At 37.1% G+C, this 17,879-nt stretch overlaps 1 protein-coding gene and 1 long non-coding RNA gene across 4 annotated transcripts in view; one reads left to right on the top strand and one right to left on the bottom strand.

Annotated features, from left to right (window-relative positions):
• The window catches only part of BRINP3 (BMP/retinoic acid inducible neural specific 3), a 414,132-nt gene extending 410,758 nt beyond the window's left edge, over window positions 1-3,374 (bottom strand). Inside the window, exons 1-2 of one of the 2 annotated variants that reach the window (XM_029935640.1) lie at window positions 3,286-3,374; window positions 1,953-2,506 (exon numbers count right to left, since the gene is read on the bottom strand). The gene's annotated coding sequence lies outside the window, so the exon portion shown is untranslated. Of the gene's footprint in view, window positions 1-229; window positions 311-1,952; window positions 2,507-3,285 lie in introns of those variants that run through there. The other variant, XM_029935642.1, reaches the window with a different exon arrangement.
• On the top strand, window positions 2,768-6,360 carry LOC115288367. Of its 2 annotated transcripts, none has more exons than XR_003906964.1 (4): window positions 2,768-3,107; window positions 3,574-3,632; window positions 4,048-4,099; window positions 4,840-6,360. It is a non-coding gene; the product is annotated as an uncharacterized LOC115288367 (long non-coding RNA). The 2 variants fall into 2 exon arrangements; XR_003906963.1 differs by having other exon boundaries at window positions 3,533-3,632.
• The last annotated feature ends 11,519 nt before the right edge of the window (window positions 6,361-17,879 follow it).

The following is a 17,879-nucleotide window of genomic DNA, read 5'->3' as shown; positions in this document are numbered from 1 at the left end:
GCCCGGCCCCGCGCCCGGGCCCGCCAGGCCCCCGGGCCCCGCGGCGTCCGCGCGCCCCGCGCCCAGGTGGCCTAGGCGTTGCCGGGAGCTGCGGACAAATCTCCGGGCACAGTCGCCTGTTGCTAGCCCTCCGGTTAAAGCGTCCTTGGCGGCGGCAGCGCCTTCCAAACGCGAGGGTCCCCGTTCCCAAGCTAGAGCTTCGGGCTGTCAGAGAGCAGGACGCACTTACCTAAGCCCCGTACGTCTGTGCTTCCCTGGAGTGGACTAGGCTAAGAGCAAAAGGATGACTGCCCTGAAAGTTGCGTTTTTCGGTTTCGTCCCCCCCCCCCCCCCCCCGCACCCTGGCGCAATAGCAGCAGTCCTCCAAAGAGGAGGCTCGAATTGGTGAATTAGGCGAAGCCCTCGTTTGTTCAACCCAAGTCAGGGCGGCTGATGGCACTTGTCAGCCAGGACGAGCAGACTGGAAGGAGACCAGGTAGAAACTAGTGCCGGGTGAGGGGCGCCCAGGGGTGCGGACCACGGTCTAGCCCCGCTCCGAGGGGCCGCTGGCGGGAGCCGAGGGGGGAGAAGCCCCGGAAGCCTGAGCTGGGGGATGGGGTGACGCTGCAGCTGGAGTACTTTTCTGTCTGGAAGCTAAAAGGGCTTTTGAATTTAAAAAAGCATTACTTAGGTCGGCGCGTCAGCCATCAATGAGGGCAGGAATAGTTCTTCCGAGAAATTAAAAGAGAGAGAGAGAGAGAGAGAGAGAAGAAAATAGGGATAAATGGGAAATGAAGAAGGAAAAGACGTAAGGGAAGTAAGAAAAGCTTCAACAATAGGTTCTCACCTCCATCCATCCCAGTAACGAGAAATATTGTAGAAACCAGGAACTTGTTCTTATGGGGGCTGGGCAGCGGGGGGGGGGGGGCGCTAGGGGGCGGTCACAGAGGAAACCCTAAAACCTTACTGTGCATTAGAGATGACTAACACACGCAGGCTTGACATTTAATTAATACCGTGTCCTTGTCAATATGTGAAGGAAAAGCTAAGAGTTAAATGTGCCTCAACATACCTATACTTAAAGGGGAAATGATAACCATAACTGTCAGTTAAGCCCATAAAAATGTCCATAAAAGCTCAAAACACTGACATATTAACATGCTTATGAAAAATTGAGTCTGGGGGTTGAACAAGTGTGAAGAGTGAGGTAATTAATTTTTTCATATAGTCTGTCCCTGAATTTCAATTTATTAGAACCAAGATAATCAGTACTTCCTTCCGATGGCTTTCTTCCTCTAAAATGAGTACTGTGTGTCCAATTAGCTGTTCACCAGCTAAATTCACAAAATCAGAAATATACTAAATATGATGTCTGAAGTGAAATACAATGTCCAAAATAATGTCCATGTGTGATATAGAAAAAAAAATGGTGCACTTAAAACTCCCACTCTTCTTCTTACCATAGAGTGGTTATTAGCACTTAGTGTCCGGTTAAACCCATAAAAATACAGTTTACAAAAGTCCCCCTTCAGTCAGGTAATTGCTCCCAATGAGCAAATTCTGACCTGAACAATCTTCTGAAGATCAGAGACCTGTGAACTTTCTCAGACCCTGAAATTTTCAGAAGGTTTCTTTTAAGGTTACTCTTGGATAAACATATAAAATTTGACCTTTCAAATGGCACAAGAATGTGTGCCAAGAAGCATTAATGGGGGGGGGGTGGTCAATATTTCCTATAACCTGTAATATACATGAGGACAGAAATAAATAATGTAAAAGGTGATGGGATAATTCATTACATGGGTTGTATCTTCATAGCACAATTGCAACTAATATGCTAATTAATTAACAGTCACATAGATGTTTGAGTTCTGAAAGTAACAAAAATATTTTTAATGAGATATTGTCTAAACAAAGCTCATTAAAATATGCTAGCAATAAGTTTCTAATAAAATGTAAGGAGAAGAACTTACCAGAGGACATTTCAGGAAGCAAGATGACTGTGAGAAAAATATATCCAGGATTCAAACAGATATTCCATAATCTTCCAAATTAAGGTAGTGATGAGCTGCAGAGTGGTGGAACTTTGAAAAAATCAGCAGTTCCTGGTGGCATGTAACCAACTAAAAACCAGTTACACAGAAAGCCACGAACCCCCAAGGAAAAGAAGCAAAATGCGAAAGAGGTGCCTTTTATTTTGGGGGGTGGGGGGCTTATTTGTGACGATCCTCAGGCAGACAGAGTGAAAATGTACTGACTGTAGCATGCCCATACAGTGGGGGGAAATAGAAGCGGTGTAACCCCAGAGAACAGGAGGTGAAATACAGATAAATCTGTAAGGAGAAGTAAAAGGATGTGCTGAAGACAAGAGATAAAGAGAGAACTAGTGAGCAAGGCTGTAGTCATCCTGATAGATACAGCAGCGAGAGTGATTTAGGCTGCTGGGAAGGATCCAATGAGAATTCAAGAGGGCACTGCTTCGGAAATCCTGCTCTGATCTTCCCACTCTCAGTTCTTCAAGAGTTACCTGCGTAGGGAACATTATTATTAGGATTAATAGTTTTCCATCAGTGTTTTTCACTAGGATTTCCCTTGAACTCACTCGCAGCAACTGAGGGAGGCGTAGTAAGGAACCCCAACACACCAAGCCCCCAAATAAACCACGGTGGTCACTTTGGGAAGACTAGACCATCAGCGATTTGCATTGGGGCCGGGGGCGGGGGCGGGGGGCTCGAAGGGCTGAAGACGCGGAGGAGGCCGAGCTGCCGGGCGCTGTCGGGGGCGCTGTGCCGGAGCTTAGGCACCGGGGCCTGGAGCCGCCTTGGCAGCGGCAGCGGCGGCAGCGGGAGCCCTCCCAGGTCCCGTTTTCTCGGAGAAATCTGCAGCCCGCCACTCAAGGCAATTCAGTTGCACCCGCAACCTCAGCTCCAAATGCCTGAAGCTGGGGCTTTGGAGGTTCTGAGGACCGTTCCTGGGGGAGCGGGTGACAGGCTGTGGGGTTCTCGCGTCCCCTCTGATTCCTGCACAGTTACCGAGGGAGAGTGTGCTAGAAATGGCTTTGCAGCCGAATGCATGATCTTGCCATTTTCGTATCCCGATACGGCACACACGATAGCCTGATCGATCTGGTAAGATTAGCTTTATTCCTTCTCTCTTTTCCTCTCCATGGTCCCATCCCTTCCCCAAACCCAAACCCGAAACCCAAATCCCTGTCTCTCTCTCTCTCTCTCTCTCTCTCTCTCTCTCTCTCTCTGTCTCTGTCTCTCTCTCTCAATAGGGAACTTCCCTTTCCTCTTTGCAACCTACCTCCCCAGGGAATTGCTTGTGTGGCTAGGGGCTGGTAATTCTCTTCGTAGATGATTTATATTTTGGCTGTGAAATGATGCCCGCCACCCTCGGCACCCTCCTTAGAGAAGATTCCTCCCTCCCCATGGGTTCACTCTCAGAGCTCAGATCTGGATGAAGAGCGCTGTGGGAGTCTTTTGCCCTCTGCTCTATCTTTCTCTGGACCCTGAAGCTTAAGCATTATCCGCCTCTCTCTCTATTTTTTTAGAAATAGGAGGGAAAGGTAGAGTGGAAATTGATTTCTTGCAGAGACTGAGGCGCCGAATGATAGAGGGAATAAACATTTGCCCTGGATAAAAATGTTCTTGGTAAGTAATCTTATTCTCTCCGGTTGAAAAGGAAACAACATTGCTTCTCACTGCCCCATCCCCCACTCCATTCATTTATTTGCTCTCTGTATGTAAATCACGAGCTGGGTCAGTGGAAATATTCTTCTCCCTCTTCCTGGGAGAATAGCAGCGTGTAAGGGTGAATTTGAACTAGGGGGCTTTTAAGGAAGCAGTATGAAGGCTTTCCAGCTCTTAAGTTCTTATATTCAAAACCTACGCACAGGTAAAGCTGGTTCCTGTTTGCTTGTTAGAAGACTACTTAAATATCTCCTTTATTTCTTACTAACTCTTTTCTTTTTCAAAATAAAGAAAATAGGTACGGGTAGTAGCCCCATGTCCATGGTTTTCATAGACTTTGCCCATGTTCTAAAGTATGATATTCTTTCCATTCCAGAAATAAGAATGTGTATGCAGCGAAGGCTTAATAAGTAAGCATTAGGCTAAAGGTAAGTTAAAGCTCTACTCCCCCTTACTAACATGTACATTTTTGTTCCATTTCTTGTACTGGATACAAATTATTAGCCTCCATGATAGCTGTTTGCTTGTTGTAGAGGTACCTATAAATTCGGAGAGCCCTCTGGTTTGCATGAGTCTGCAGCACCCCCAGCCCGCACTTGCTCATTATGTGAAGAGTGTAAGAGGGAGGAAGCCAGACACCTCTTGGTTGTGTTTACATCATATGTCACTAAGCGTGCGGGATAATCCATCTTGCAAATTGTGTGAAGTTGGTTTATCAAGTGTAAGCTGACTGGTGTGGATGTGAAAAACTAAAGGAGACTTGCTCTAAGAGAGCTTGTTGCAATTCTGAGTCATAGAATATATTTTACTGGTGTAATATCTGTATTATTTTTCTCTATTGTTGTCATACCTTACACTGTGCATCCCTTATTCCCCAAATTTACTGATAAAGAATAAGCTATGCCTGATACAAATAGGATGGCTTTAATTTCATCTCAGGTATCTGACATTAAAATTCCATTGGTAAGAATAGACTTCATTTCAGAGCATCAATTTTCTAGAAATCTTTAGTAGGAATCCCAGAAGAGAGATAGCAAAGTATCATTTTATAATAGCAAGGCAAACTGTGCACGTGCACAAGTATCTGTGGTCGTGATCACTATCAAGATTGTCTAGGGAAAATTTTCATGTGTGTATAACTTTTTTTTTTTTTTCCTTTCTCTCTTAGGCTGTGTTCCAGACCTAATAAGGACCTAGAGCAGAAGTTTTTCTTCAGTGATCTAATCTCACCCCAAAGCCCATTTCTGTGTTATGTGTCTGTTTCACACAGGCTCACAAATGCTGGTAGGGGGATCTGAGGTCCACACAAAGAAGATGAATGTCCCGTTACAAATTTAACCTTAACAGTTGTGATACATCGACAGAATACTTTTCATATAAGATCTTAATAGGCTGCCCAAACTCATTACCTAAATTGTGATTCAAAGAAATACAATTGTGTTTTGAGGACCCAACTTAAATTAGAAAACATAACATTAAAAATTTTATTTTATATGTAAAATAAATGTGAGGTTGCTGTTCTCGATATTTGGAGAATAAACAGTACAGGATAAAAAATATTAATTTTGTGACCCAGTGTTCCTTAAAGTTTGTTAAACTATCTAAGTATTTGAGCACTATACTAAATCATATGATTAAGTTTCATGAACCTCAAAATAGAGCCATAGACTTTTACGTCTCTTAGCTAGCTTTTACCTGGTTTGTACTTGGATCCGTCTCAAAAGTTAACATTTTAATCTTATACTCAACATGTTGTTTCCTAATATATTTCTTACCTATTAATCCATGAAAATGTCTCATTTAAAAGCAATATAAAAAGTATATTTGTTGGGGAAATTGTGAATTCATTTGTGAAAAAAATGTCAGTATGCTTTGGATTGTTTTAACTTTAAATCAAAATTATAATAAAAGTGTAGTAAGATAAGTAAATCCAAACTGTCCCTTGCATACAAAAGAGTCATATCACACACACATATACACGTATGCATATGTAATTTACTTCAGTAGAATATTTAAGTTTACTCAGTTTAGTCTCTGCTACATGTTTATTTTAGTTTTAGATCTCCCTCTTTGAAAGGGCCTAAAGTGCAGGCATCTGCTTGTATTCCTCCATAAAATAAATACGCTGCTAAATAAACTGAGCCAATTTATTTGAACCTCAAAAAAAGTATAGCAGTGTTCCCCACTTATTCATAGGGGATACATTCTAAGACTCCCAACAGATGCCCGAAACCATAGATAGTAGAGAACCCTAAATATACTGTGTTATTTTTCCCTACATAATGTACACATCTATGATAAAGTTTAATTTATGAATTAGGCACAGAGAGAGTTGAACAATAATAAAATAGAACAATTATAAAAAGTCTGGTGTAATAAAACTTGTATGAATGTGTGTCTCTCATGTATTTTATCGCATTGTGAGTTTTGTACTATGCTCCCCTTTTTTCTTGTGATGATGTGAGATGATAAAATACCCAGGTGGTAAGGTGAATGACGCTGTGACCAAGTCTTAGGCTGCGGTTGACCTTCTGACTACTTGTCAAGAGGAGGATCATCTGTTTCCGGAAACTGAAGCTGCGGGTGGGTAGGTAACTGAAACAGGGAGGGTGAAACCAGAGATAAGAGACGACCACTGTATGTTGGAACCTGCAGGGACTTTTGTGGCCATTGAATCTAACTCCATTATGATGAAGAAATTGAGAACCAGAGGTTGATTAGTGTAATCATGCACTAACTGGTAATCCAAGGAACTTTAAATTTCGTTTTCCTAACTTCTTAGCTAGTATTCATCGTAAATCAGTTAAATTGTAACACTAGCTGTTAAAGCAGCTATTGTTTGAGATTGGGATAAGGAATAGATGAAAGAGAAGGTAGTACAAAGACGAATAAATTGCATCCTTATTGGACTTTATTTTGTTGACAACTAATACTCTTCACTGTAGAAAGTTTTTAGTCCCCCATTATGTTTTATGCTCCCCAGCTCCCCTGCCCCCACTCCAGTTCCTGCCTTCAATGACTGGGGAACATTTCTTGATGTAATTTTACTTCCTCAGGAATTATTCTCAGTGTTTTTGTACTCTGCTGGGTTGTTCCCCAGACTATTACCTGCCACCCCCCATACAACCTTAAAGTGTAGATAATTCCAACACGTGCAATCCCACATTCCATCATGTCACCTTCAGTGCTACTTTTCAATTTCCCTACCAAAAAAAAAAAAAAAAAAAAAAGTGTAGCAAGAGGAAAGCCATGATCTCAAAATAAGATGGTTAATTAAACTTTCACCTGAAACCACACACATACAATACGAAATCAATGCAGAGACTAAGACAATATATTGTGATGGAAACATTATTATGCAAAAAAACCAAATCATGTTCCATTAACAAAGAGCTTTCCTAATACAAGAAAGGCTGTGAAGCTTGAGTTGTTTAGGAATGTTCAGTTTTCTGGAGTGACTGAAGCTATTCTTCTTCATTCCTTCACAGACATCAATATTTGAGTAACATTCAAGTTACTTTTTTTTTGGAAATGACACTCCTAAAAGGCAAATATCAACAACAAAATCCACTGACAGTTATCATTACTTCAAAGGATTTTCGTTCTTGGATTAAATAAGAATAAAAGTAAATGTGAACATATTTTTAAATACGTGTAATGTACTCTTACTTACACTAATCTAAAATACTGCAAAAGATAGAAAACATATGAGAAAGAATATATATTGGTTATTTTACATTTTAAGGATTGACAAAGAGTCTACCCTTATTTAAAACCTACCTATTGTTGAATAAAATTTTCTAATTGCTAAAAAGAAAGGTAAGTAGATTCACGAAATATTTTAAAGAACCTACTATAGACCTGCCTCTTCAAATAGATTACCTCACTATCTACCGGGCAGTTTGGTTATAAACATTTCATATACACAGTGACAGTCTCAAAGAACTTCATTAATTTGCCCAAAGTCACAAACTAAGTAGAAGATTCAGAATCAGAAATCACATTTTAGGGGCGCCTGGGTGGCTCAGTCAGTTAAGCATCCGGCTTTGGCTCAGATCATGATCTCACGGTTCGTGAGTTCCAGCCCCGCGTCGGGCTCTGTGCCGACAGCTAGCTCAGAGCCTGGAGCCTGCTTCAGATTCTGTGTCTCCCTCTCTCTCTGACCCTCCCCTGCTCGTGCTATCTCTCTCTGTCTCTCAAAAATAAGTAAAAACATTAAAAAAATTTTTAAAAATGGAATCAGATTTTATGGTTCCAAAAGCTGGGTGGATTCCCATTGTACATATAAACACATATAACACATATAAAATACTGGGATAATAGAAGCATTCTGGAAGCATCTGTTAAGTAGCATTTGTATTACTGTATGTGTTTTCGTGTGACTAATAACATCTTCACAGACATGTAATAGAATTCAGAGCCTAACCTATTTCAGAAAAAAGCTGCCTACTCTGTTTTTCATGAAAAAGAAATGATAATTGTGTTTTTTCATATTTGTGCTCACCCCTTTTGCTTTGAATCTGCACCACTTAGTACAAGACTTTACATAGATAAGGAACTCAATAAGTATTTATTTAATGGATGAAATTTAGTACTAAACCTAACATTCTTTAATATTCCCACAAGGGCTTACTGTATTTAATTTTTATCCAACATTTAGAAATATCATACGGAGTGACAGCACTTTTCAAAATATTTTCAGAATATTTGACATATATTTGGCCTTAGTAAACCATGTTTAAAATGATGACCCTTTTCTATTTCATGAGACTATCTTTTCATATGTACCTTATTATCCACCATATTAATTTATCCTTTAATTGCATGCTATAAATTAAAACATTTCATTTATTTGAAAATAAAGGAAGAATGAAGAAACTAAGGCACTATTATTCATTATTAAAAGAAACAATTAAACTGTTTTTATCCAGCATATTATGTTTTCTAGCTTGTTGGAAATATGGTATATGTTGGTAAATTCCCACACTTTCAACTTTCGCAAGTAAAATATATTCATAGAAGAAAGAAAGGTTTCTAATATTATGAGCTGAATCATAAAACTATCATTTTATATAACATTTTGCTAATCAGACTTCTTAGAATTAAGATTTTTGACATTAACAAAAACCATTGTTTTCTAAATCATTTGTAGTGCTAAAATCTATTTATGCGTGCAATGAACAAAATATGTTCATTAGCATTGTGGTCACATGGATTAATGCATTATCAACTGACAAGAGTAAACTTGCACTAGTTTAAGAACAATTTTTAATATTTATTCTTAAGAAAGAGAGAGAGACAGAACATGAGTGGGGAGGAGCATAGAAAAAGAGGGAGACACAGAATCTGAAGCAAGCTCCAGGCTCTGAGCTGCTGGCACAGAGCCCAGTGTGGGGCTGGAACACATGAACTGCAAGATCACTTCGCGACCTTAGCTGAAGTTGGACGCTTAACCAACTGAGCCACCCAGGTGCCCCAAACTTGTACAATTTTTGAAGTAACTTATAAAATTAACAATTTTGAAAATGTTCAAGAGATAATCAGATACAGCTTCCTTATAATTCTCCCTTGTATATGGATTTCAATGATTATTTGGTGCAGTGGAAAGAATAAAATTTCCTAAAATATCCACATTCTAATTCCCAGGATTTGTGATTAGGTTACCTTGTGTAACTTAAGGAGTTTTATAAATTTCACAAGGTTAAGGACCTTGTAATGTAGAGAGCAGTCTAGACTAGCTGTGTCTCAAACACACGCATCCTTATAAGAGAAAGACAAAAAGGATGGAGTCAGAGAAAGATGTGATGACAGAAGCAGATGGAGTGATGAGGGACCATTAGCCAAGGAATGCAGGCGACACACCCTCTAGAAGTGGAAAAAGGAACGGATACAGAGGATGCCCTAGAGCTTTCAAAAGAAATTAAGCGCTGCCGATCCATTTTAGACTTCTGACCTACAAAATTGTTGAGCTAGTAATTTGCATTTGTTTTAAAGACACTATATGTTTGCGGTAATTTGTAACAGTAACAATAGAAAACTAAAAGAGTCAGTAATGCAAAGAGTTAAAAAATAAGCAGTATGTTCTCTCCTCTCTAGGAACTTTAAGATTTAACAGCAAATTCTTGCTTCGTGGCCATGCTGTTCCTACAGGCATTCAACAAACCACTGTCTTTCATTGGGCTGAAACTTAATTCCTCAGGAAGCAGGCTGATTCATTCAACATGGTTTCATAGAGAGCGAATAGGAACCAGGTTGGGGACAACTGGACAAGAGCTCTAGTCTCTAGAAAGACTCTAACAACTTAAGAATTTATAGTATCATATGGCCTTATTCATTACTATATACTACTAGCATAGAGTCTGACACATATTAGCACCAATACATGTTGATTTGGTTGTAACAAATATTGATGCAGGTGTAAGAACGTAAATAATAATCATTACATTTGAAGATTATATGAAAATTAGATGGTATGAAGAAAAGATACTAATCACAATACAATAGTAAGTGCAGAAGCCAGTGAGAATTAACAAAATATTAACAGAAATGTGAGATCAAAATAAGACCACAACAGAGTGACTGACAGGATGTAGGAGGATTTTATTTTCATGGAAATATGGATATGAAGCAATTTAATCATTTCCTCCTTGTATTTTGTACAGTATTGCAAGCAGAAAAAGAACCTGAACATTTACTTAATTAGGATGCATCATTAATTTTAGTGTCTCATGAACTCCTAAGGCCTTTCACCCCTTGTAGAAATAAAGGAAACTAAGCTACTTGATTGCCAATTCTCTTGGTGTCTCTAAATCTCCGTAATGCATGTACCTCCTATTCTGAAGAAATACATACCTTGTGAGAGGAAGGAAAAAAAATCCTTCACATTGATCATAGAGTTTTGCCTCTGAGGAGAAAATATGAATTTACAGACAAAAGCAATTTTAAAAGACTATATAAAATGAATTCATTTCATATTTATAGAAGGAGACCAAGCCTAAAGGTCAATTCAACAAATATTTATTGAGCATTTATTCAACAATCATTTATTGATAGTATTATATATAAGCAGCAAGGTTCTAAATGTTTAAGGACATAAAAATAAATAAGTTACAGTGTTTCTGTTCTAGCAGGTGGATAAGAGGAGCATACTGATAAATATAAAGGTACTTTTGACTCTGTCCCACATTCTATTTACATCATCAATCATCCTTTTATTAGAAAGAAAAACAAATTTATTGTCATCTGTGGACCAAGCACATCTTAGGATAATACGCTGAATAATATAAGCAAAGTCATGGACATCAAGTATCTTGCAAATACTGAAGGAATCATAACGATAACACAAAAGAAAACAATAAACCTGTACTTGAATAATAGCTGGTGTCTTTATGCATAAGATCTTTTCAGAAACAAGCATACAGTGTTTCACTTGGTTACATTACTTACTAACTACTGAAAGCATGTTACTGTTTTTACCTATTGCCTACATTTGTTGACAGGAGGAGTTTCTCTGATGTTCAAGGGGCAAAAATTTCAGCAGCGTGAATTTTTTGTCAGTATGAGTTTAAAATGAACAACTCCAATATATTGAATTCAACCACAATTTTAATTTGTCTAATGCACGGTTTAGTGGAGTTAGCAGAAAGGGTGTAACAATCTGACACACAGCAATTCAAGATCCAGACACCTTCCATCCCATGGCCCATTGTTTCACTAAGTCCTTTGACATTGTCTATTCATTTGGTAAATGTGTTAAAGACAAAATGTTGAGGGAGGATTACTTAGGAGATTTTATGGGCCAGATCTACAACTGCCCCACACCATTTCCATTCATATTTCATTGACCAGAACACATTCTTATGAACACACCTAACTGCAAAGGAAGCTGTAAAATGAAATCAAGTCTTGGGTCTAGAAAGAACAGAATATGGATAGCAATCTGTTGGACTGATATTCTCAACCAAAAGCACTCTTTGATTGTATCTTCAGTCCAGGACAGAAACTTTAACTTTGGTTGTTGTTATGACTGTGATAGTATTAGATGAAGGAATTTGATGGGTCAAAGAAGGATTTCTAGTCCTTGCCAGCATCTAGAATGGGCTCCGCAAAAGGTTGGTATTTAATACATTTTTGTTAATGAATGAGTGCCTATGACTTTGGATGTTCCCATACAGTATCCCTGTACCCAAAAGAGGCACTCAGTTTTATATCTAAAGACCTTAAATGTTATACAAAAGTAAACTCAAAATAAATCTCAGGCCTAAATTTAAAATCCAGCAAAACTAGAATGCTCTTAGAAGTGAACAGAAAGAAATCCAGGTAAGCCTGAGTTTGGAAATGAGTTTTTTAGACACAAGACCAATGGCACAATTCATGAAATTAAAAAAAAATTATATATATATATATATATATATATATATATATATATAAGTTAACTTCATTAGAAGTAAAAATTTTTGGTCTGCAAAAGACTCCATTAAGAGAATGAAAAAGAAAGCCACAAACTGGGAGAAAATGCTTGCAAAACACATATCTAATAAAATATTGTTATCCAAAATATACAAAGAATTCTTAATGCTCAACAATAAGTAAAAAATTTTAAAAAAGGATGGGAGATCTGAACAGAGACCTCATCAAAGAAGATAAAAGATGGCAAATAAGCATACAAAAAGATGCTCAACATCATATGTCATTAGGGAAGTGCATATTAAAACAAAATACCACTGAACACATACTAGAAATGGTGAAAAAAATTAAAAGCTGACAATACCCAATTGTCAGAGGTTGTGAAGCAATATTATCTCTCATTCATTGCTGGTAGAAACACAAAATGTGACAGCCATGTTGGAAGAAAATTTGGCAGTTACTTAACAAAAGCAAGCATAGTCATATGATTCATCAACTGCACTTCTTATTTACTGAAATGAGTTAAAAATGTATGCCCACAGAGGAGTGCCTGGGTAGCTCAGTAGGTTAAGCATCTGACTTGATTTTGGCTCAGGTCATGATCTCATGGTTTGTGGGTTCAAGCTTTATGTCAGGTGTCCAGCCCTGCACTGACAGTGTGAAACCTGCTTGGGATTTTTATTCTCTCCCTCTCTCCTTGCCCCTCTCCGCTCTCTTTCTCTGTCTCAAAAATAAAACAAAATAAACTAAAAAAGAAAAAAAAGTATGCCTACAGAAATACCTGTAGCTTTATTCTTACTTGTCCCAATTGGAAGCAACAAAGTTATCCTTCAAAAAGTAGATGGAGAAACAGTTGTGCATACTCATTGATTTAAATAGTGTACTAACACAAAAAAGATGCACAGCTTAGTCAGAGAAACCAATCTGAAAAGTCTATCCACTGTATAATTTGAACTATATGACATTCTGGAAAAGGTAAAGTTATAAAGAGACTAAAAAGATTAGCGTTTGATCAGTAGTTGTGTTTTGTTGGTGGAGTGGTAGGGGAAAAAAACCAGGATGAAATGATGCAACACAGGGGATGTCTAACTTAATGGTCAATTCATGGTCTGACTCTTCTTTGACTAATCAACAGCATTTTCACAATACTCGTCCTTGGAAGAGTTTCTATATTTGTTTCCAGCACAAAACAGTAATTGATCTAATTTCTACATTTCTGGTTGCTGCCTCTCCATTGGTTTCCCTAGTTTATTTCCATCGTCATGAACTTTTGATGTTGAACTTCACTAAGGTCCAGTCCTTGCACTTTTTTATTCTATACACAATCTCTTGGAGAACTCATTCATTTCCATGACACTCAATATCATCTGTCTACTGATGACTCCCAAATTTATATTTTCAGGATAATTCCCCGTAGACTTCCCAGAAGCAATAGACATTACTATTTAATAATTTTCTTGGAAGTATAATAACCATAATTTTAACATGTTCAAAATTCACCTGCTGTACCCCAATGCTTCTCAAACATGTTCCACCTACATTCTTCTTTAATTTAATGATAATCCATCCTTGAATATAGTCAGGAAAAAAAATTAAAAGAATCTTTAACTTTTCTCTTTCTCTCAGAGCTCATACATGCATAATCAACAAATCATCTTGATCCTTCCTTCATGCAGCATCTGACTACTCATCCCTTTTATTGCTAAACCATCATAATTTCTAACTTGATTTACTGAAAGAATATCTTCTTTACTCTATTCTGACTTTTTTTCCTGTCTTTAACACAGCAAATATCATAATCTTATTAAAATAAAAATTCTCATGCAAGTCATCTACTAAAAATTGTATAATGGATTCCTATATATCCATAACAAACACAAAAATATTGCATGTTTCCCAACATCCTAAAACTTTTAGTCCTTCTTGTACGCCCTAGTCTGTTACTATTATATCTATAGTCACTCTCCTCTAGCCACACTGACATCTTTGAAGAAATTTCCAGTCATGCTCCTTCTTAAACCATCATATTGAGAGGAATTTCTTTTTTATACATATGTGATCCTAATCCCAGACCTCATTGGGTCCAAAGCAGCTGTTCAGAATGATCCTCCTCTGGAAAAGTTGAATATTCTCTGTCACACACTCAGTCCATGAGAAACGAAGTGGTACTCTTTCAGGTTCCTTTTCTTTGTAAAATGCTACAATATAACCTTTACTGTACCTTCCACAGCACCCACTGAAAGTTGTCTTCCAAAATTTTAGGAGAAAAGTGGAGCAGAAATTGCTCTTTGTAATTTCTAATGATTTCTATTGATACTCATCCTCCATCTTTTTCTCCCGTTCCTTTCCTTCTCTACCTTGACCAAGAGAACTTTTGTTAACTTTATAAAGAAGAAAATTACCCTTATCTAGTGCTCCAAATATTAGAGTAAAAATTCTCCAGATTAAATTTTTTCTACTAGAGCAAAAACATTCTGCTACGAGTCCAGTGAGACCTGGTTCTCACAGGGAGGTTTATAAAATTCATTTTATTTACTGTTTTAGCTCTTGCAAACAGAAAGCACCTTGGTTTTCTACCACAGAGCCAGCTGAGACTGAAAACAAAAACTAAACACTCAGTACTTTAATTGACATTGTTTTCTCCTTCAGGGAAGGGGAATTGGGAATAGCAAACAACTTCTAAATTGAAATATCCAAATATTACCTCATTGTATTAGACCAAGAACAGACTTATGTGAAATCTTTACAAGAATGAGAAACATGGAGTGATGAGTTTGAATCCATCTACATGTAAAAGTATGCTTTTCTTTTAGTGTAAATATTTTTTTCTTGGTCCTCTCTATGATTCTTTCATGTAAGTTATCTAATGGGTCACAGCATTCCTGAATACTGGACTCAGGACAATTTCCAGCTTCAAAATCCAGATGCCTCCACTCCCACTCTTTTCAGAATTTCAATTAAAAATTGAATCTCAAATTGGGTCTGAATTGTGGGACCTAGGTCACATGCCTGCATTGCACTATGAAAAAAAGGCAAAAAGGAAGGATAGTTTGAAGCTGAAATTCTCCTTAAAAAGGTGTAGAGAAATGCAAGGGAGTCACAATGCATTGCAAATATCCACCAGTGTGTATATAGTTTCTATAGTTAAAAAGTGGTGACTTTTATAATTTAGTAAGGGGAGAATAAGGCAAAATAATGACTATTGAAAATTAAATTTTAATTCAAAAATTATTGTAAATATCTTGTGGAATCATAGGATATTTTTATTGATTAAAATTATCATGCAAATATATTTAAAGAGGTTAGAAGTGTAATCATCTTATGTTCTCTTCCTCATGCAAAGTTTATTTTTCCAGCATCTACTTTTACACTCAAACCCTATATTCAGTTCCAAAAAAATTCCACAAACATCATCCAATCTGACTATTCCTTTTTGATGAATCCTATTCGAGTTCTAGTAAGAACTGTAATTGAACTAATGTAGCAGTTCATTCTCTTACCTCTACTATTGCCTAACACATTAATACATATAATTAAACATTCAAGATTGTTAATTACAGGAAAAATTACTTTAATATAAGTTGTATAACAAAATAATTATTCAAATTCTAAAGCAAGAGAATTTTCCTAAAAATTATAACCTTAAATGTACATTAATAATATTTAAAGAACCACGCTTAAAATCAACTAGTACATATGCGCTATATGTGCAAAGTCTTCTAAGTTAATTTTCTTTTTTTAAGTTTACTTATTTACTTTGAGAGAGAGACAGAGAGAGGAGAGGAAGAGGCAGAGAGAGAGGGAGAGAGACTCTTCAGCAAAGTTCCAGCTGTTCATGCCGAGTTCTGGGAGGGCTCCTGAGATCATGACCTGAGCAGAAATCAAGAATCAACTGCTTGCCGACTGAGTTACCCAGGCACCCCTCCTAAGTTAATTTTCTAAAATGTCCTGACTCAACTAATGATGTTCCTTAGGGGCAAGACAAAAAGTATTTTAATGTAAATATTGTTTACATAGATAATATTAAGGGCCCTGGAGATTTCTTAGTTAAATAAAATAATACATACACTCAATTTCTTCTAGATTTAATTATGTTTTGCTTATATAACATAGAAGGAAAACCAGTACAATTAACTAAAAACTGAGAGAGGACATTGAAAATGAAAGGTAGAAGTTTTGGTCATAGCTAATGTAATAAAACTGCATATTTCTGGTAAAAAATTTCTTTTAGCAACTGTTGCTAAGTTCCTTTGATAAGGTCTTAATTTGCTTTGAGAAGCCCATAAAACATCTCATTTGCTCTTAGAATTCAGTATTTGTTGTTAATCTTGAGTAGTAATAGTAGATTTTTGAAAGTCACCATTGTCCTAAATGGGTATAAGAAAAATGTGTAACTTTTCAAGGCATAATTTTGGTTTTGCAAACAAATATGTATGTAATATACAATATCGTAAACTCAATATATTCATCATGCTGCATGTCCCACATATGGATGCTAGCAGGTTTTAATACATTTTAATGATTTCATTATTAACAACTATTTATATAAATAAGTTCTTACTATATATTCTCAGTAATAAATTTTGTCTAATATATAAATAGGTGGTTTACTTATAATAGTGTATACAATTCATTGTTGCATTAGGATTCAGAAAATGCATTTGTTTATATGTAAGTAAATATGACTTGCTTTGTTTAATGTGGGTCATTTTTATTCTATAAGTTCCCAGAGAATTCTTCAGGCATTATCATGATATTGTAATATAACTACTGATCTTGGTAGTTATCCATCATTCAAAGTTGGAAAATGTCAGTCTTCTCATCTTTTCATAAAACTGTATGGAGTACAGAATCAGTAGAAGGTAGACAGTGTTTTAGTCTTCTCAGGCTCCATTAAAAAATACCATAGACTGTGATGCTTAAACGACAGGAATTTATTTCTCACAGTTCTGGAAGCTAGGAAGTCCAAGATCAAGGTGTCAGCATGTTGGGTTTCTCCTGAGATTTCTTCCTGGTCTGTAGAAATGGCTGCCTTCTCATTGGGTTCTCACATTGTGGAGAGAAAGCTTTGGTTTTTTCCTCTTTTTAAAAGGCCATCAATTCTATTGTATCTGGACTTCATCCTTATGAATCATTAACCTAGACCACCTCATTAAAGTCCTATTTCCAATGCAGTCACATGGAGGGGAGAAGTTGTTAGGGCTTCCATATCTGAATTGGGGGGTCCAATTCAGTCCATAGTAGATAGATTGTGCTAAAAAATAATAATTTATCTCAATACTAATTCATCTTTAAAGTCACAGTCTTTGATTGTTTTTAATCATCAGTCTAGAACAACAATATCCACCACTTTCTTTCTGCCTTATTAGAGATGATAATGCTTACTTGCAGAGTACCATTAAAAGAGAGAATTCCAGAGATAAACTGCTTGTTATACATAATTCCTTATTACACTCCAGCATGAAAGCAATCACAGAACGGTAAACTCAGGTTATTAACTCAATCAAACAAATATACAAGGATGTATAGAAACAAAAATTAAGGATCTGCACAATGAAATCCTTCTGACACATTTTTGGCCAGATAAGAATAATTATACAGATGAACTTATATATGGAAGCATTTTAACTTTCTCAACTATATTCTCTCCTTAAGAAATTTCTTAAAATCTGTTACATAGTCAGTATAATGCCTAGACTGGGCTGGACTGGACTGGACTTTGGTCACAATGTTGCTTGCTATCCTATGACTGAAGGACTCTGCACTGAATGAGACCAGTTGGGACCCAGAGAAGCTACAAAG

The sequence above is a fragment of the Suricata suricatta genome, chromosome 3 (genome assembly GCF_006229205.1).
Source record: "Suricata suricatta isolate VVHF042 chromosome 3, meerkat_22Aug2017_6uvM2_HiC, whole genome shotgun sequence".
NCBI classification, from domain to species: domain Eukaryota; kingdom Metazoa; phylum Chordata; class Mammalia; order Carnivora; family Herpestidae; genus Suricata; species Suricata suricatta.
The sequence above is the reverse complement of the archived record's forward strand: the minus strand, read 5'-3'. Positions and strand labels throughout refer to the sequence as shown.